General features: G+C 47.3%; 1 protein-coding gene, 1 long non-coding RNA gene and 1 pseudogene across 8 annotated transcripts in view; 2 read left to right on the top strand and 1 right to left on the bottom strand.

Annotated features, from left to right (window-relative positions):
- The window catches only part of LOC146186165 (uncharacterized), a 233,119-nt gene that overhangs the window by 166,390 nt on the left and 47,320 nt on the right, over positions 1–19,409 (bottom strand). The window lies entirely within an intron of this gene.
- LOC146186169 (uncharacterized) overlaps positions 1–19,409 on the top strand; it is a 217,014-nt gene that overhangs the window by 47,573 nt on the left and 150,032 nt on the right. The window lies entirely within an intron of this gene.
- LOC146186170 (uncharacterized) overlaps positions 1,426–19,409 on the top strand; it is an 86,094-nt pseudogene continuing 68,110 nt past the window's right edge.

Genomic DNA, 19,409 nt, shown 5'->3' on the forward strand with positions numbered 1-19,409 from the left:
ATCGCTACGTGGTGAGAGTCAGTGACTAAGCCTGGCGCTATGACACCCTTTCTTCAGTGTTTGTTTTCCTTTCCGCTATGAAACGCAAGATGTAATGTATATGCGAGAAAAGCAGTTCATTAACACGAAAACACGCATCAATCGGGGCAGTTTGTGTGTACGCTAGCGCAAGATTTACCTGCTTTCATTATTCTCTTACAAGTTAGTACAATGGGGCACTAGAGCAGAAAACAGTGCTTAGAGAACTGCTGAACCGGGTGATTTTGGATCACACTACTAAACAAGCAGCACTAGCCACACATAAAAGTGCACTGTATTGTCGCTCGCAGCAGTCACTAGTCAGTGACATGAATAGGCCAATATTTCTGCGTAAGAGCTGAAACCAGTGTATGTTGGACTTGTACAGCGACTGAAAAAATGAATTTCTCATAAAATCGCGATCCCGACTGTTCCGGAGTACCTGGTTCGAACCCGACCACCGGCAGCTACGTTTCGATGGGGGCGAAACGGAGAGGCATCCGTGTACTGTGCGATGTCAGTACACGTAATTAAAGATTCCCAGTTGGTCGAAATTATTCCGTAGCCCTCCTGTTTCTCTATTTCCACTTTCACTTCCACCTACCTCCTTTCCCCCACCGGGGTTGCGCAGTGGTTACGGCGCTCGACTACTGTTCCCAAGGGTGCGGGATTGAATCCCGGCCTCAGCGGCCGCTTTTCTGTGACGGCGAAAAGCCAGGCGCCCGTGTGCTGTGCGATGTCAGCGCACGTTAAAGAACCCCAGGTAGCCGAAATTTCTGGAGTCCTCCACTACGGCGTCTATCATAGCCTGAGTCGCTTTGGGACGTTAAACCCCACAAACCAAACCCAACCCAACCAAACCAAACCCAACCAAACCAAACCTTCCTCCATTCCCTTGCAGCGCGGTTCAGGTGTCCACAGAACAAGTGTGACATATAACGTGACTTTCCTGTGAACCCATTTTATCACCCAGAAGGGCGCAACGCCTGACATGAAGCCGACCTAACAAAACAGCGGGAATGGGCAGAGCCGAGTGAGAACGCCGGGACTTGCGGAGCCGTTCTCCGAGACGATACGTTGCCGCCGTACCCGGTTAACGGAGAGGAAAATCCTTCGGCGGCTGCCCGCGAGGCGGCGGCGCCGCCGCGACAGCGCCAGCCATACCACGTGACTCCGCCTACAGCGCTTTGCGCGCGCCGTTGGAACACGGAACACCGCGCGCCTCGCGAGCACGCGGCACAGCGCGTCGTCAACCCGACAGGCCTCGTGGGCGCCGTTCGACTCCTCGCGCTCCGACGGCTCCAAGCGCCCGCTCCAATTCGACACTGAGCGCGCGCTATTTCTCTCTTGACCAAGCAACATCGGTGAAACTCCACTAGCCGCGCCAAGCTGGGAGAAGGCTGTGCCATGAACGGTGCGTACCAGCCCAGGGCTGCTTCGCTAGCGTCTCAGCGCCTGCAACAGCCACAACCGCCGCAACAGGGGAGTGGTTCCGCAGCGGTCACCGACGACGTCCAGCGGCGTCCCAAGTGCGCCCGCTGCCGCAACCACGGCTTTCGAATCCTGGTGCGAGGCCACAAGCGCCGCTGCCGCTACAAGGACTGCGTGTGCCCCAAGTGCATGCTGATCGCCGAGCGCCAGCGCGTGATGGCGGCCCAAGTGGCTTTGCGCCGGTCGCAGGCCCAGGACGAGGCCCTGGGCATGGTTCCGGTGGCGATGCCGCCTGGAGTCTCGCTGCACGACGCCGGCGGGGACTCGGCCACGGTAGCGCAGGGGCACTCCTCGTCGCGAGCCCAGCATCGCCTGGCCGCTTCGCCGCTGGGGAACGCCTCCGCGGCTCACACCGCCGCCGCTGCCGCCGCCTTCAGAGCGTTCGCCACCGCAGCGCCGACACCCTCTGGTGAGGTTTTGCCCCACGACGACTGTGTTCCTTGTTCCACTGCGAGTGTTCGCTGTGATGTTTTGATCGACATGACTTGCTCGTTTCTTTAGAAGCACTGTCAGTCATTCGAAGCTAAGCTTGCGTCATAGGAAACGCCAAACCGCACTCCACATGAGTATGTATGTACGTTGCCGTGTGCATCCTACGGTGACAGTTGGTGATTTAGATTGTAAGTTGCTCGAATTAGAAAGCAGGTCTATATGTCGCAGAGATTCCTTTGTCGCATTTCCGACGTAATCGTGGAACACCTGTAACCGTTTCTTTGCTCCCTCTGAAAGGAGTAAATCACTTGGCGAAGGCTATCTCCTCACATTGACGCAGTTCAGATATGCTGCGGCTTGATATCTTCGCTTTGCGTGTGCGCGGGCTCGCGAGATAAAGTCAACATGCTAATGGGCCCGCATCCAACACGCTATTTCTCTCGAGGTTTCCTGCGCAGACTTTTCTCCAGCACGTTTCCTTCTGATTCTTCTTAACGCATTTCAGTGCGTATGAAACGGCAGTACTCAATTCGGTAATGAATTGTTTATGCAAGATGCCACAAACAGAAGCAGGCTAAGCTTGCTGACCGCGTATGCCGCGCAGCACGCGCGCATGAATCGTTCAAATTGAAGTATTCATGTTGCTGTGAACACTATCTCTTTTTCTGTGTTCATCAAATAAAAACCAAATTACAGTCAAGCAGAAAAAGCAATTTCGTTCCAAATAATGTTCTTCCTCGTGCAACAAGCCAAATTTCGCCGACACTTCGACTTCAGAGGCCGAGAGGAAGGGAGGGAATATTCACCACTGAGGCATGTCGCCCAGGATTTCTAGCCTCACTCTTGTTTGGTGGTAGCAACAGTAGTCAAAATGTTAGCAGGTGAGATGCAGAGCAGGGCCTAGTTTTGTCCAAAGTGCGTCACGGTCATTCCACTGCCGTATTTCATACTGAAAAACTTATTTGAGGAATGCCGAAGACTTCACTGGTGTTTTACTCCTTGAGAGAGAGAGAGGGAGCGAAATTTTCTCCTCCGCACGATTGGGCTTTTAGACAACGTGACATAACTTTGTTTTGTTCGATTACAGCTGCTATAATATGCATGGACACTTAACTTAGCCATTTTATTTCTTTTGCGAACGCAAAAGAAAAGTGCGCTGACATCATCCTTGAAAAGCATAGATGTAGGGACGACCTCGCGATGTCGAGCACAAACTAAGTGCAGCTGTTGACAAGCGGGTCATATGAGAAGTAACTAGATATCTGCTATGCATTAACTAGTACACATCCCCACATTTCTTAGAATTATACAGTGAAGAGTGCGACTTCTCCACTTCCGTTACGGTTGCCAGGTGGGTCCTCTTTGCATGAGTAGATCGCAGAAAAGAACCACCTCTCCGGTGAGAAACTTTCTCCTGGCTCGAGGCGAAATTACAACACTGCGTACGGTGCTGCTGCATCTGACGGTGCCAGTCTGACGCTGTCCTTTATGACATGATTTAGAAATACTGGGAGAAACACACCATTATTTTCGCACAGGATAGGTGGCGCAGTGCAACCACGCAGGGGAATCGTACAACTGTGAATGATCCCAGTAAAGAGAGCCTGACTATTTGCTGTGTCAATTAAGTTTCTATGGACATTACTGCCTTCTTCCGCTTTCTTCTGTTTGTTCTCTGGAACAGTCGGCCTTCGAGCGACAGTTTTCTTTTTCTTCCACCACCCTTGTCTGACTCTCCCATCTTTCAACGTTACGCCAGAGTCCTTCAATACAGCTAGAAGTATTCAAGGACTCTGGTTATGCTTAGTCACAGTCGCTTGACCTTGTCCTGCATATCTTTGTACTGAGCTGTGTGATCTGTGTCGTGTGCTCGCGCATGACTTCAGTTGTCACTGCTCTAGCATTTTTGGTCGGCTGTTGATGTACTAGTGACATGGTTCAGATATTCTCAGCTGCGGTGATATGCTGCTTTTGTTGTGCTTGTTCGGCCTGTCTAGAAGGAAGACGACGGTGGCACTTGTAGAGAAACGCGCAAATGTCTACTTGCGTTTTCAAAACGAGTGCATTCGTTTACAGGGCCTGCATTATTCGCATAAACTCTCAGCTAGCACCGATATTTATTTTCTTTATTTCGCCCACTTATCACTGTGTTCATTATTTTGGTGTCGGCACAGCAAATGCATAGACTGGTATACATCAGCTCAGGCATGGGCTTGTGTTTGCAGTCACTCAAATTGGAAATAGCAGACTGCAACATTTTTAAAGGGGCCGGTACCTTCAGGCTTCCTTCACCCAGCTACGTCATCGAATTATGTTATTAAATTAACATCCACAGCAATGTAGTTTGACGGTCTCACCTGTGTCTATTGTGGGCTGAATCGATACACCGCGTTATGCCACCCTTTTGTCATTTTTGTGCGTTGAAAAGACTTCTAGAAATCCCGTTTCAACGATTGTACTAGGCTGCTCCCGTTCCAAGTTCGTCTCTCCTTTAGAGAACTGATACTTGGACGCCACATGTACAGATGATTGAGGATCAAGGCGACTAGTCTGACGGAACTGACCGCTCTTCGAGCGGCTATAAGTACGTCTCTGAACAAACAATTTACATATCAGCAAAGTTAAAATGTTAATCCCCTCCTATTTACTTACAGCTTGTGTCCCCAAATAAGTAAACTAACAATCATTGTGAGCTGAACTAGAAATGAGATACCTCGCCGGGGTGGCGCAGTGGTTACGGCGCTCGACTACTATTCCCACGAACGCGGGATTGAATCTCAAGCAACGCGCCCGTAAGCTGTGCGATGTCAGTGCACGTTAAAGAACCCCAGGTGGTGGAAATTTCCGGAGTCCTCCACTACGGCGTCTCCCATAGCCTGAGTTGCTTTGGGACATTATACTCCGCAAACCAAACCAAGATATGAGAGACAGTCAGCCTAAGCAATGTCAGAAACTGGGCGCCGGATTCATGAGCCTATAGCTTGCGATACCGCACGGGCTGTACCATGAATATACTGAACATGCAATGATCTGTACGCGTAATAATTATACTTACGCCTCCAAGCTGCTTACAAAATAGAAACGTTTACCTGTGCTTTCCTGGGTTTCAGTAACTGTTTTCTTCGAGTTCTCTGCAGGACAGTTAAAGAGTTATTTAGTCCGTAAGACACTGCCTAAGCTCTCCAACATTTACCGTCTCATCAGCATGGCCGCAATTGGGGCCGATACGCCTACGAAAATCCGGCAATAACGGTTTCCGGCAGCGCAACATCCCAGTGGCTCAACTTTCTCAGGGGCTCGAAGATGCGCATGCAATAGAGAGATTTAGCACACCGTGATCCACTACCGTGATCCGCCACCGCGCGGCGCATGCCCAGATCAATTTGATGCCGATAGATGGCGCCACATACTGGATGTCGGCACATAGACCTGCCGCATTGGAACCAATCAGCTTGTACGCCCCCGCCCACGAGCGGTAGAGGGTCACGGTGGCGAATCGCAAATCACGGTATGCTAAATCTCTCTAATATTACCGAAACCGCCACTGTGTATATAGAGAAATAACGCAGGCAAGCGCTGAAGTCATCCGCGATTTCATAATTAGTACAAGTTGTCCCACACAGCAGTGCTAAACGTAGGCGTTACTTTTGCATGTGATGATGATTTTCTTTTCTTTTCTCAAAATGAGAACAGTTAGCTGCAACTTTGCGGCACGTTTTCTTGCTCGCAGCTGAACGACAAAACAAATGTACTGTATATGCAAACATCAAATTTTGTCATGCACTGAGGACTATAGAAAGCGGCATGATTAAAATTAAACTCCCGACTAATTTAGGAGCAATTGGATGACCTTTCGCGCGCACTTGTAGCGTGCAGAGTGCGAGTGTAAACTGCAAAATTGATCTGCAGATTCCGCCATCCGTTTCGTCCACCAAGGGGTTCTGCGAGGCATCAACACGGCACAGACATGATATCATGTCTTAGAATCAGCAAATCCAGAGCATAGGTCTCGTGAAGCACCGACGCTGTTCAGATAATGCCTGAAAAAGAACGATATGTGTGCATTAAGATGCCTAAAACACTTCAAGCCAGTTATGTCATGCAAACGCGCCCGAAAGTTAAGCGATGACTTAACTGGTTAATCATCGCATAAGCTCTCAGCAGTGGCATCAGTGGTGCCGCTGATTCGACAGCGCCTGCATCCCATCATGCCCGTTTTTGTCTCTTTCAGCCACTCATGCAACTTATCGCGAAGCGAGATTATACGCGAACACCTTTTATGATCGGATAGGCAAAGCCATGTTGCGTGTACGCCGCTAACCCCATGTTTGCTCGTTCTCAGTATCCCTTATTCCTTTAGATAAGACCCAGAAGCAATATTTAGTGCCGTTGGATGATTTCAATTTGCAATTTAGTTTATTATCGCGTCAGCAGACAGCACTGGCGCGACCGCATGCAATAGCGTCAGCAAACAGCAGTATCTACGCAACGGGGCACACGACGTGCCCTGGAATATTACGAGGAAAACCTCGCCCTATGTTACGATATGCAAACGACCAACATGTACAGCATCGGACAATGGAGAGGCCGGTGTTATCTCGCAGAATCTTTGTTCCTCCTGCAAAGACCATATGAGATATGCTAGTTTGTTCTATGATAGCGACTTACAGCAACGCTTCAAGCAAGCCTTTGTTACAAGAAGTGACAAAGCAAAACTTTTATTTTATTTTTTTGGCAAGACTGGCTGAGTGTACCGAAGCGGGCATATTGAGAAATGCACAAGTGATCATACGACGCCGTACCGCAAATCAGCATTATCAGTATTCATCATCATCATCATCAGCTGGTTTATACCCACCGCAGGGCGAAACCTCTCCGATATTACTCCAATAACCCGGTTCTGTGCTAGCATACATCCACTTGACCTCTTCGAATAAAATTTAACCAAACTAAATTTCTCCCGCCCCTGCTACGCTTTGCTTCATTTGGAATCCAATGGAATCAAATCAGTGTTGATTGCATACATATCGCTTCCAGTCTATAAAAAAAAAGGGGGGGGGGGGGGGGGATATCGGCGAGGACAACGGTAACTGCGCGCCAGGAGAAGGTGGGTTTGGGGAGGAGGACGCTGCGCATACATTATACTTATACACCGTGGCTTTTTTCACGGAAGTAGGACTATAATGACAACAGTTAAACTACGTGACGCGCGCCATCCTGGTTGTCCATAAAGGATACCGGGAGATAACATGAAGCTTCTTTTCACTACGTGGCACTTTTGGCTATGCTACAGCGAGATGCGACGACAGAGTGTTTTTTACAGATAATGTGGATCGCATGTGCGCTAATCAATAAGCTGAATGCCCTGTCACGAGAGCTTGCGCTGCTCATCTGCATCGTAGACTGGTACATCTTTCCATAACAGACAATTGGCGGTCACATTCAAATGCCCCTTCTGACTGTTTTCGACAGGTGTTTATTTACATTATGCTCAGTTGCTCAATGGCTGATGCTCCAGTACTCTGCGTGCGGGAGGCTTTCAATCTTAGGCTTTATGTAGCATATACCTATAAAGTCTGGACATGCTCTGGGAAAGATTTCTGGAACGTAATTGTTTAGCATATTATATAAAAGCACCATAACGATCAATCTATTGGCAGGTCGGACCTCGACAGAATATTTACTTTCAAAAACGCACCCCACTGCTTTTCAATGGTAGTCGCAGTTCTCTTCGAGCACATCACAAGCTTCAGAATCGAAGGTTTGCTACGGATAAGAAGCGTAGACAATTTTCTTACAATATTCCACATTTATTTAAAAACTCTCGTAATCGTTTCTCTGTGGTAGCTCCAGTGACTCGGTTCGTGAGATGCAAATCAATTCCAGAAGCTAACTTTTCCTGCGCATCACAACAGTCCCATCCTTATGTGCGTAGAAGTACTTTGCAATGTCCCACACTTGCCTGATGGTCTGCCACAGAGTGAGTTTGAGGTGAAGTTGGCGACAGGCTCAAATCTTCAGAATGATTTTAGAATTATGAGCCAATCGGACCTGAACGCAACGCGTGATACTGGGAAGATGTGATGCCGGGTCTAATTTGAAGTTTCCGCGGCGTACGGCGAGCGCGCTACAGGGGTGTGCATGCGGTGACGCTTGGTGTTCGGTTACCCCCAGTTTGGACGACCGGATGCCGCAGCCACTCCTAGCTTTCGGAGCTTCACCGCAATATCCGGTCCGCCCCAGCATAATAGGAGTACGCACCGCTCGCAGCAAGTAGCCATAAAGTTCCCATTCATATGTAATCTGCCCCGTCCTTGAAAGTGCCGCTGGATCACTCGGTTTTCACTCAGGACTTAAAAGTCACCACTATCGCCGCCTGGAGGGAAGTGGCGAGAACGGGGCTTCATTTGTACACACCGAACACCAAGGACACCCTTTCCCAAAAATAGGTGCAGACATTCCTGTTTTCCTTTTAAGTTAACGAGTTTAGTCGCTGGACAGTGAACATTTATTTAGTTAATTTTGGAAACCTTCAAATGTATAGCTTTGTAACAGACTTTGTCTCGCTCATAAAGGTGTGGAATTATCATCATTGTCGCTATTATATAACGTGAGTCGCTGCAGCACGTCATAAATGAAAATTGTCTGCTAGCCAGTGCAAATGTCATTCACGTGGACCAGGCGGTGAGCACTTTTTCTAACGTACGTGTTATAAGCGCCTGTCTGGTAGTGGTGTTTCACGTGGGCCTCGGATAAAGATGTCTTCACCACTACTGAGACCCATTCTGAAAACACCCCATTCCAAAAGGGGCAAATTTCTTCTTCAATTTGCCGCAAATTTGGGTAAGATGTCTGTCAGTTTCCTTATTCTTCACCGAACTGCTGTTTATGGCTATAAATTTGCAGTTGGCGACTGGCCCGAGGACAGCGGACGGCTCTGGTTCTACACGCGGAATTTATAAACGCTTGCAGTTCTTATGGCAGATTGTCTATTATTTCTTTTATATTACGCGCATGTTACTAATATCTGTGCACGCGCTAAATGTGGCTACCCAGCCGAAAAAAGGTGAAAGAAAATTTTCTGTTACTCCAACAGAATTTCTCTGCTGTTTTTGACAGGGAACTTTTGTGACAATAAAAATTTCTGTAGTAACAACAGAATTTTTTGTTACAACACAAAAAGTACTACAGAAAAAAAAGCTACAGAACCACAGAAAAGTCTGACGTTATAACAGAAATACAGAATATTTTTATAGTATTTTTTAATATGGTTCTGTAGTTTATTTTTCGACTGTTTGCAGCTGTAATTAGACCCCATCATCGTTTTGGCTTGTGCATATCAGAGGATTCTGTATCGTTGCATGAATTTTCATTTGCAGTTTCAAACGAATAACTTACTACCCCCTCGTTACTTCACGACGTCGAGCATCCGACCTCATCCTCACAATTGGAAGCTGGGGTGAGGCTGTGTGAGGTCTTAAATGGCTTCTTTAAAGAATGAGTGGATGGCGCCTGAGGAGACCAAAGCCTCAACTATAACGAGTTCCCAAACTTTGAGGATGAGATGATGTCTAGGTTCTTGAGGTCCAAAAGACAACCTCTGCTTGCCACCGCACTCTCTTTGTTCACCATAACGGCGTGATGAATACATAGATGTATTAATTGATAGGAAAGGCGGAGAGGTTGGCCGGAATGATTAAAATCTGGCCTGCTACTCTGCTCTGGGGAAGGAGAAGAGTAGGAAGAGGATCATAATGGATGACGATGTGGGAGAAGACATATGAAAATATTACAGGCACGATAACTTGCATTACAAGCTTAAGTCAAGCCCCGTGTCGCACAAAAAAACGGCAAAGAGCCCGCACTGCCTGTGCGCCCTTCCCCTTGTCTCGCCAAGCTATTTCCCCATCTGAATATTTCTGAGTAGATACTGGAACTTCATAGCGCGACAAAATACCGAGGCACCGCTGTGCACACGTAGCCTGCTTGCGGTCTGAGTCCGACAGACCTCGGTTACAAATGAATCATTACAAAGGTGGAAGTCGGCATAGTCAATAAAGAGATTGGACCTTTAGGAGCGGAACCAGGTTCCCGACTACTTTTTTTTTTTTTTTCTGGGTAGTATGTGAGCATTTAGTCACTGGATCCAAACGTTTATTTGTCTGTTATGGCGAAGTCTCTGCGCGATCGTAACGGAGGTGTGGTAGATGAACAGACCGACCGAGCGAACGTGCTCTTTGCAGGGTTCCGCGTGGCGTAAGCACGCCCTCTCGAGTCGCCGCGGTTACAGGAGAGTTGGATCATCTCGAGCGTGGTCTCAAGTGATGAACTGTGTGCTGACAAAGCGAAGCTAAAGACAAATAATTGGCGTCACGAGGCAGGGGGGGGGGGGGGGGGTGCGGTCCACACCGGGCGCAGCGTTCAGGGGGTGCAGTTGTGCAGTGAGAGGGAGGAAGGGGTCGGGAGCGAGATGAATTATTGTGTAAAAACGTGAAAATCCGAGTATTGGTGCCGCTAAGACACTTACTGGCAGGTGTAGCAGACGATACGAATCACCGCCTCCAGGCCCATGTGTGCCTCAGCCACTTCGACGCGCGGCCGCGCCGGATGCCCTGACGCTCCGCGGAGCGCGGCTGCGCTGAGCCGTGTTCGAGTGTACCTCCGTGTACGCGCGTATACCCTGGAAACACCCGCATTAACCTGATACCCATCGAAAACTCCTGCGCGGGAGCGTGGGCGGCCGCGCCACCACATTGCCTCTTTTTGTGTATGTGTAGTTCACTTTCCTTTTCCAAGCGAGCACCGCTGGCAGTATCTCTCCGGCAGTCTTTTGTCTTGTTCATTTATCTCCTGTCTTTCTCGCTCCTCGGCCCACTCACACATCCACCTCACACTTTCGAAACGCCGAAAGGCACGGAATGCCTGTTGCTGTTGCTCATTTGAATGGCAAGACTGATCACTACTGAGGAGGTAAAAAGGAAGTTGCGATCGGAATAGGGGGGACAGAAAGGGGGGGGGGGGGGGGGGGGCGGCGCCTCCGCACCGGGTGTGGGGGACCCTATTGACGCCAATGGACAAATTCAAGTCTGACTGCACAGCTTGATTAACGCGTTCTAACTATAAACAAATAAAGAAAAGAAGGGAAAAAAATGCTTGGTTTCTTCGAAAACTGGTCATTTATGAGCTATAATATGCTGGATAATGAAGCGTACTATTGCAAGCAAATTGCGGGGACAACAAAACATGTTCTGCACGCTCAGCTTTGTACCGCCATCCAAAAAGTGGCTATAGAGTTTAAGTGATAGTTCTACTCAGCACAAAATAAGCTTCATCTCATGCAACGCGTCGGAACTTCAGCCAATTTCAGCCTTTTGTTCCCCTTCCCACGTGTAGGGTAGCCTACTGGGCATCGCCTGGTTAACTTCCCTGCCTTTCTGTTCTAATAGTTCTCTCTCTCAGCCAAGTTTAAGTTTGGCCTAGAAAGTCGAGTCACACTTTGGCCTTGGCAGGTGATCTCGACCTTTGACATCAAATGCGAGAGCCACCTTTCTAGTGGCAGTTGGCATTTGACATGACCAAACACCGATTGGCCGATGGGTTGTTTAACGTAGCATCACATAACGTTACAAAGCTGGCGAGAGCTGCCAACCCTGGTTGCTCATTTCAAGTGGGATAGCTTCCAGGGTTCTTCGGGGCGGATCGAGCAGGCACTCTACTTCTACTAGTTCATGCGGGCACTTCCGTACGGCTTGGTTAATGCGGCCGAGGCTTTGTACCCATTGCTGGAGGGGGCTTACAGGCAGCTGTATACGCGGCAGCTGACTATATGCTAACGTTACGTCATCAGGCTGTCACTTTGCATAAGGAGGCTGCCGGTCTTCTCTAAATCGCCAGTCATAGATCAGGAGACGAGCATGTCGTATCGTGATGCTCTGTAGCGCTGGTGAAAGTTAGCGTCGCGAACTAATCAAAGATCATCAAGCGGATATAACTCGTTGAAAAAACGAAGGGAAAACTCCAGAACACCTAGACGTATGACATCGCACCTAACAGGGAACGGACCCGTGAAATAAAGGCGAGCGATATGCATTGCAGAAGCCGTCGCTCAAGACGTTCAAGGCGCACGTGCATATGATGTGGCCAACGAACGGAAAACCCATTGCATAACATCAAGAGGGTTTCTAGTTGGGCTAGTTGGTGACTGACATGTTCAAGCGCTCCTGTGTCTCGTATCGTTTTCGACGTCACTTTTATTAAGCGCAACGATGTTCAACCATTGCATAACTACGAAGAGCTGCCGCTCCGGTTTAACGAAGTTGAACCACTGCTGTTTTCTTCTAATGCGAAAGCATTAGATTAGTAGAAGTCAAAAACTCTCGGTTATTGTCAGACGCCGATGTGTGGCAGCCAGCTGTCTGTTGGTTGCGAGAGTGTATGTGTTAGTAAATTAAGAAATAACAAATTATTCTAATACTGCAACTGACTTAGATATAATCAAGGACTCGGATAGAAGAAAAACGTGGATATAAAGAAAGCCTCAAATATGAGGAAGGATGCTGATGTAATGGCGTTTACTGTAAGCAATCGTCAAACATGACTCAGCAAAATTAAAAATATATGCCCTCCTTATTACTGCATAAGCGGAGTCGAAACATTGCATGCTTTCGCGCTCTCTCTATTTCAGTTCTCTTGACGCACTGTATATGTGTTTTTTTTTCCTTCATGGCGCCACGAGTTTGTGCAGTTACGTCAGCAATGGTTGCTGCTGTTGTTGTCAAAGAAACATCAACGTATAAAAAATAAGAAAAAAATGTTTCCTAATAGCCCTGCGCGTTCCCTCATCTTCACTCCCTCCTTCCTTCTTTCCTTTCAGGTGACCATCGAGAATTGCGACAGTCACTGCGCCTTCCCTTTCCTATAATTTACATTTTTAAAAGTAAAACTTGTTTAGATTTGTCCTCAAAGTGATAATGCCACAACTCAAACGCCTCTCAAGCGGGCCCAAAAGATCACCATAACTGGCCCTGTTTCCCAGCCGCAGTTTTAATAGTGCAGGAATTTAGTAAAGAAAAAAAAAAGTTACAGGCCGTACAGTCAGTGAGATTCATGCGGCGTATATTCGTCCGCGTTAGTTTTCTACAGCATCTTTTACGATTACTTTATCTCCTCGGTAAATAAATGACAGGGGCGTAACACTCGTTTAGGAATCATTTATTATACTGTGGCAGTTTCGTCTTTGAAGACCTCCGACTAATCGCTGCCTCGCCAGCCATGTCAAATCTCACCTGCTAGAGTTATGCTCGGGATTTTCAGAGGCTGCGTGGCTTCAAACGGTCAACGCCGCCGCACAGCTTTGATTTTTTTTTTAAACATGGGGGTAATAACGCTGACGCGTTCACATGGTTTCTGATTTAATGTGGCGAATCGACTCAGTCTAGGAAGGACTCCAAATAACCCCGACCATCTACCCGGGCTTCTTTAACGTGTACTGATAAGCACATTACCTGGGTGCCTTGCGTTTCGTGTTCATGTAAATACGCCAAGAATTGGACTCTCGTCCTTTTGGACCAGTAGTCGAATTCCCTAATCAAGGGGCCACGGCTGAGGGGTGCCGTTAAGGGAGAAAATTCCCCCATTACTGTGTCCTTACTATTCCTGACCCCTCACGTGTCATGGCGCTTTCATTAGCTCTTCGAAATGTCACAGCCCACTACGGACAGTTTCAAATAAGTACGCTGCTTTACGCTTTCCTGTGGGTGGTTCTCTGAAAAAGTGCTAGCTGGCCCAATGAAAAATCCAAGCTTGATGCCACGTACCGGGTCGGTCATACTTAGCTAGAGAGCTTGGCGGTGCTATGCGGCGCAGATAAATTGCCTTGCACTGACAATATTTGCTCCAAATCATGGCACAAGCGCCTTATCTAAAGCAAAGAAGCTGCAATGTTATTTGACTGCGCTCCGAAGCGCACCGCTTGAACGCTCTACACAAGTGTGATCGACTCTGTAGATACGTAAATGTGCATAATAACATCAATTGTCATTGTATTAATTATCTGTACCCATATAAGTATTACTCCGAGTGTCTACAAAGGGCACCATGCCATTTTTTTCTGCGCTTTCTGATACACTTCAAGTAACATTAGTCGAGCTGACATGATGAGGCCTTTTGAAAAGAGCTAGAGCCTTCTCCGGTTTCTGAAAGAAAACGCTATACATGATTTTCTATAGTATGCCTTATGGCAAGTTCGCGAAATAAAAAAAAGATATCCGTTTACTCAAACGCTTGCGGTGCTAGTAAATACTAGTCAGAAATACGGAGTATTAGCTTTACTACCTCTCTCATTTGGCGTCCAAGGCAGCAAGTTCAAAACGAACCCAAAGACAATTTCATACAAGAAGAAAGGACCCTTGCGCTTCTGGAACATTTCGCACGGGTATTTCAGGATAATTTTTTTTTTTTTTTTTTTCACATAGGTGGGCCTTACTGAAGGCCCGATTCTTGTACTGGCCAGACACTAACTTTTTCTTACTTTCCTTGTTATTATACTAGAAAAGGAAGTCCGAGACCACTGCTCCGCTACTGGCCAGCCCACTGCGCTACCTAAAAACTTTCGCACACTCCTCTTGCACACTCACTCCAGCATGACTTAAAAAAACGAGCTATCTGGTGTTCGTTGTTCTATCAGGCGATTAATTCGCTCGCTATCTAACTATTAGAATTGGAGGCTCGGTCAGTGCCAAAAAAGCATCAGAAATTACTAGCGTCTTTTTTTATGTGGCACAATCTGTTTGCGACGTACAACCAATATGGATTAGGCGCTGAGGCAGAACCTGAAATACAGCAATGGAAAAAGGCGGTGCTTTTGTTGCTCGTCCCTTCATCCTCCACTGCTCTGCAAGATTTTATTTTCCCCATTGCTGCAGATGAACCGCTCTGCCAGATTTCTACTCTTAGTAAAGCCAGAAAACAGTGGGAACTCAAAGCACGCCTGCTACTTCACTGCAGTGAAAGCTGACTGGCGCTGAAGTTTTATTGAAAACTATACCTAAGGCATCCTGGCAGGCGTGAATGATGCATGGAGGCGGAGCAGCTGAAACCTAGTTAGTAATCGCCACGAAACGCGAATGTGGAAACCAAAAGGTGGGATTATGTTTCTCGGAGTTTCATCAAGCTTATACTCTTTTCTTTTCAACCGATTCGCCAGCGCCTTCTTACTCTCGCTGTGACCGCACATTCAAAAGCGGTGGTACATCATCCTACTAGCCCCTACCGCCCACAGCGCTGACGCAAAAAGAAACGAAATTCCGAATAAAAAAAAAAAAACGTAAAGCCACAAACCACGCATATCGGCCGAAAGAGTTCACGCCGGCCTTGGAACAGCCGTGAACGTATTTAATATTTTTACTTGCACGTGTCCACAGAAAACAAGCGGCCCGCGGATGTCTTTACGCAAAGATGATTGATGCCCTCTGCTGCCGGCTCATTTGGCCGTGAAGCCACCCAGCTATCCAGTTACAAGAGACCTCTGCCGCCGATACGTTTCTTGACGCCGACTGCCGCGCAGCCCCCGAATCAGAAATGCCGCGTAGATGCTAAACGTCTGTCTAGCCGAGAGAGCGATGGGTCTCATGCTTAATCGAAAACATGGCGCAGGTGGAAACCGCGCTGCCTGCGTCGTGGTACAGTAACATTCCCAAGTGGCTGAGCGGAGGCCGTAGGAGCCTTTAGCGCGGTGACTGAAGGGGTGAATTTGTCCTGCCGTATGTCGCTTTCCAGCATGCAATGCAATTGGGCCGTGGCGTTTTCCGACTTGGACAAGCTGGATCTCTATCTCTGTGGTTGACAGGCGAAAATGCTCGGGCACAGCTCACGTTTATTTTATAAAAGAGTGGAGCAACCGCCACTTAACTTCATGACATATTTTGTCGGGCTTTTGAATACTGCAGAACAGGCATTAAAGGGTTACTGAAGACTAACTGAAGTTCGCCTGTATAGAAACAAGTGCGAAGTGCCGAAGTTGTTACTGCATACTTAATGAGCATCGCTGTTTTTTACGTAAGCGCGGTTTTCTATAAGCACCTGCAGCGAATTAGCAAGTAAGCCGCGCACGTCGCCGCATTTTACTGGGAACGGGTCATAGCTGGACAATACAGGCTACACTGCCATTTACTTCAGTGTGAAGATCACGGGATTATTTGCGGTTTAGACGCCAAAGGTTCTAATCATCTGCCGGGCAAATAACGGTAACTCGGTTTTCTTAGCTGTGAAGGCGTCTCTTGCTGCCGTAAAAACATCCGTAGCGCGCCTAAAAAAAAGGCACATAATCGTAGTTGTTTACGAACGACTAAAGGTGGCTTCTCAGTGTCACATTAAGCTTTAAAAGCACTGCACTACAAGTTGTAGGCTTAGTCCAGCGCTAAGGTATTAAAGACAACCGTAAGACTCTGACAAACGTTACAATGTTAAGACTTTAGTAAACTTTGTCTGTTTTTATACGTTTGTGCGCAGCGATAGTGTGTAATGAAAACTGACATTAACGGCGTCTGACGAGTGCGTGCCTCGCATCAAATATAGCTCGAGAAAAAAAACGTCTGTTGTGGGTGGGTCTTTCTCAGTCATCTGACTTTGCGTCACGTACCTGAAATAAATAAAGTGTGTAGTTCTGTGAACTTTTTTCCCTTCCGGACGGTGCAGATTATCTTTTTTTGTGCGTGTTTTTGCTTATTTTAAACCAACTTTCTATGCAATTTACTCTCATCTATATGGTTTTTGTTATTTGTGATATTTCTTATTGTGCTCCTTGTCTTCATGATGGTTTTTATAGGATACATTTGTGCCTCTTCAAATTCTATGTTCGATTAAATCACGCTTAATATATGTGTGTCATTGTGTGCCCGAGACATTGCATTGTCAATAATGTGCAGTGATGTAAGACACGCCTCCCTTCTCCACTTCCAAAGCCTCAAAGAGCCCGGACCTCATGTTAAGGTGTTACCATAGCTTTGTCCCGATTTGCTCTTTCTAACAAAGGCGGTAGAAGATGCTTCAAGGGCACTTAATTTATTGAGAAGTATGTTATGATTAATTGAATCAAATGCCTTCGACAGATCAATGAATAATGTGCCAGTTAATTGATCAATCAATAGCTTCTTTAATTTTACCTGATAATGAAATTACGGCTAATTCAGTTGAAAAACCAGACCTGAAGCCTAACTGATTACAATATAGGATGTTAAACTTTGTAAGGTAATTTGCCAGACGGGCGACGAACAGTTTTTCAATGACTTTGCTAAAGAAGGGAAGAATGGCAATGGAACGATAGTTACTTGTTAGGCTCGTGCCGCCTTTTTTGAAGATGAGCATTAGTTTGGATTTCTTTAGTGCGCTAGGGGATACCTGTCTTAAAGAATTATTTTCTTCGAACGGAGACATATGCAATCTTATCACAAGACAACCAAAAGAGTCGTCTCATGCGTTGCCGTCTTCTGTCGGTTAGGCCTCTTTCCCTGCTCGCTCTCTTCCTCCTCCTGGCGCATCCTGAATACACTGGGCAATTGCGGATTATATAAAAATTTATGTTATATGCAACACCGCAGCAAATTCGCTGCCATGAGAGTGCGGGCCTTTCTGCTCAGCATTTAAGTTCCGTCTCCTTTCTCTCTTGCATCAGGAGCCTGTCATTAAAACTGCTCTCTCCCTCCAGCTCTCCATGGTAAGTTTTTTTTTCAAACTTCTGCTCTTTTGAAGGCGGCGTCGGTTCACCGAGTCCAGTGGTCGCCGAGAAGTTGTATTCCCGTGCAAAAAAGTCCAAATCGGATGTTTTTCTTCGGGTGTGCGTGATCCAGCGTTTCACCTCGGTTGCAACCGTCGACCCCTTCCCCTTTGCCCAAGATGCCGTGGTATGCAGCTACTGCTGCACTCGGCACTCGCGCTCACGCAATCCGCTGCGTCTCTGTAGCAGCCGTCCGCTTTCAACCCTCCGCCGTCTCCAGCCTGTCGACCCCACCCAAAGGCGTCGTTCGGCAATGTCTCACACCCGTCGTCGCCTGTGCCAGACCCAACTAAACACAAACAAACGCCGACCGTTCTACTCGCGAACAAGACGCAACGGATGCGAGAGCGACACTGTGCAATTTTGGATGCAACGCACAGACGCAAGCAAACGAACAAGACGAGTCAATATACTCTAAAAATGAAACTGCAGTCACTCTAAAAACCGCTCTGTTACTCAGTCCCTCTTCCTCTTATGGGCGTCTCTTATAGACCGAGTCGTTTTGGAACGTTAAACCCCACAAACCAAACCAAACCCCCCTCTCATGATAACGCACCTTTATGTTGTGTCCCCACTATACTGCAGTCCTTACAAAAACCGCACTGTTACTCAAAGATATCATTCGTAGTCAGTTCTTCCTCTCATGATAAAGTACCGTGTCGGGTGACGAGGGAACAGCAACAACAAAACATTGATCTGGGTGAAATTCGAATGCACTTTTTCGATTCCGCTTATGTGCATTGAGCTGCCCACGCCTTTACCCAAAATCAGTCCAATGACTTCCTGCGATCTGCTAATGTTTGGATAGAACCACGGCAGCCGATCAAAGCGCAACTGCACCGTAACCGCATTCTCAAATATGCATACATTGGGGTGCTGCACGAATTGAATGGTGAATTCGATCCCTGTCCACACAAACTACTTTCCAGTGCATTCTTTCAAGCTTTGACGATACACTTACAGACATGATATCGTGATTATCGTGTGTTGCACATAGCTTACGTTAAAGCGGCTCTGTCAAGTTTTCCGAGCAGCGCCTTTTTCAAGAGTGAGTTTTAGCCCTGCGTGAATGTGAAAATCGCCACAACTAGGCCGACGCAAGCAAAGAAGCGACCTCAGTAGTGCATCTTTGCAACGAAATCCAGAAGACCTGGCCACCTGCCCCCGTCTCTTCACCCCCACCTAGAGCGGAGCTGCTGCTATTTATTCCGACCTGTCGCCATGTTATTTTGGCGAGACGAGCCGTTGATGAATCTCTCATCAAGTGATGCGTGGGAAAGAGATCAACGCTTTGGCATCTGAGTTCAGGTCACTCATCAACACGCCCGCTGAGGCAGGTACACGCTTCGACAACACTGCAAGCGCCCCTCGGTTCTGGAAAACGAGGTTTTCTTTTCTCTTTTTTTTTTGTTTTCGTGTTTTTTTTTTTTAATTTTTCTGGGTCCTCTCTGGAGGGATCTCACGGCAATCTGTTCTACATATATAAATGGGCTTTTCTTTTTTTGCCATGGTGTAAGCATTGCTACTCGCGCGAGGAATTACTCCACAAAAAGTCCACAATCCGTAAAAGTGCGAAAAAGAAAAGTATTTTGTCTGCGATGTGATGAAAAGAAAGGAGACGACAAAGGGTGAAGGTTGGCTGTGGTTGTAAGACTTGCCTTTCCTTACAACCGTCACGCTGACGCGTTTATTCCGT

Source organism: Amblyomma maculatum, chromosome 6 (genome assembly GCF_055883805.1).
Source record: "Amblyomma maculatum isolate TAMU_Amacu chromosome 6, ASM5588380v1, whole genome shotgun sequence".
NCBI lineage: Eukaryota > Metazoa > Arthropoda > Arachnida > Ixodida > Ixodidae > Amblyomma > Amblyomma maculatum.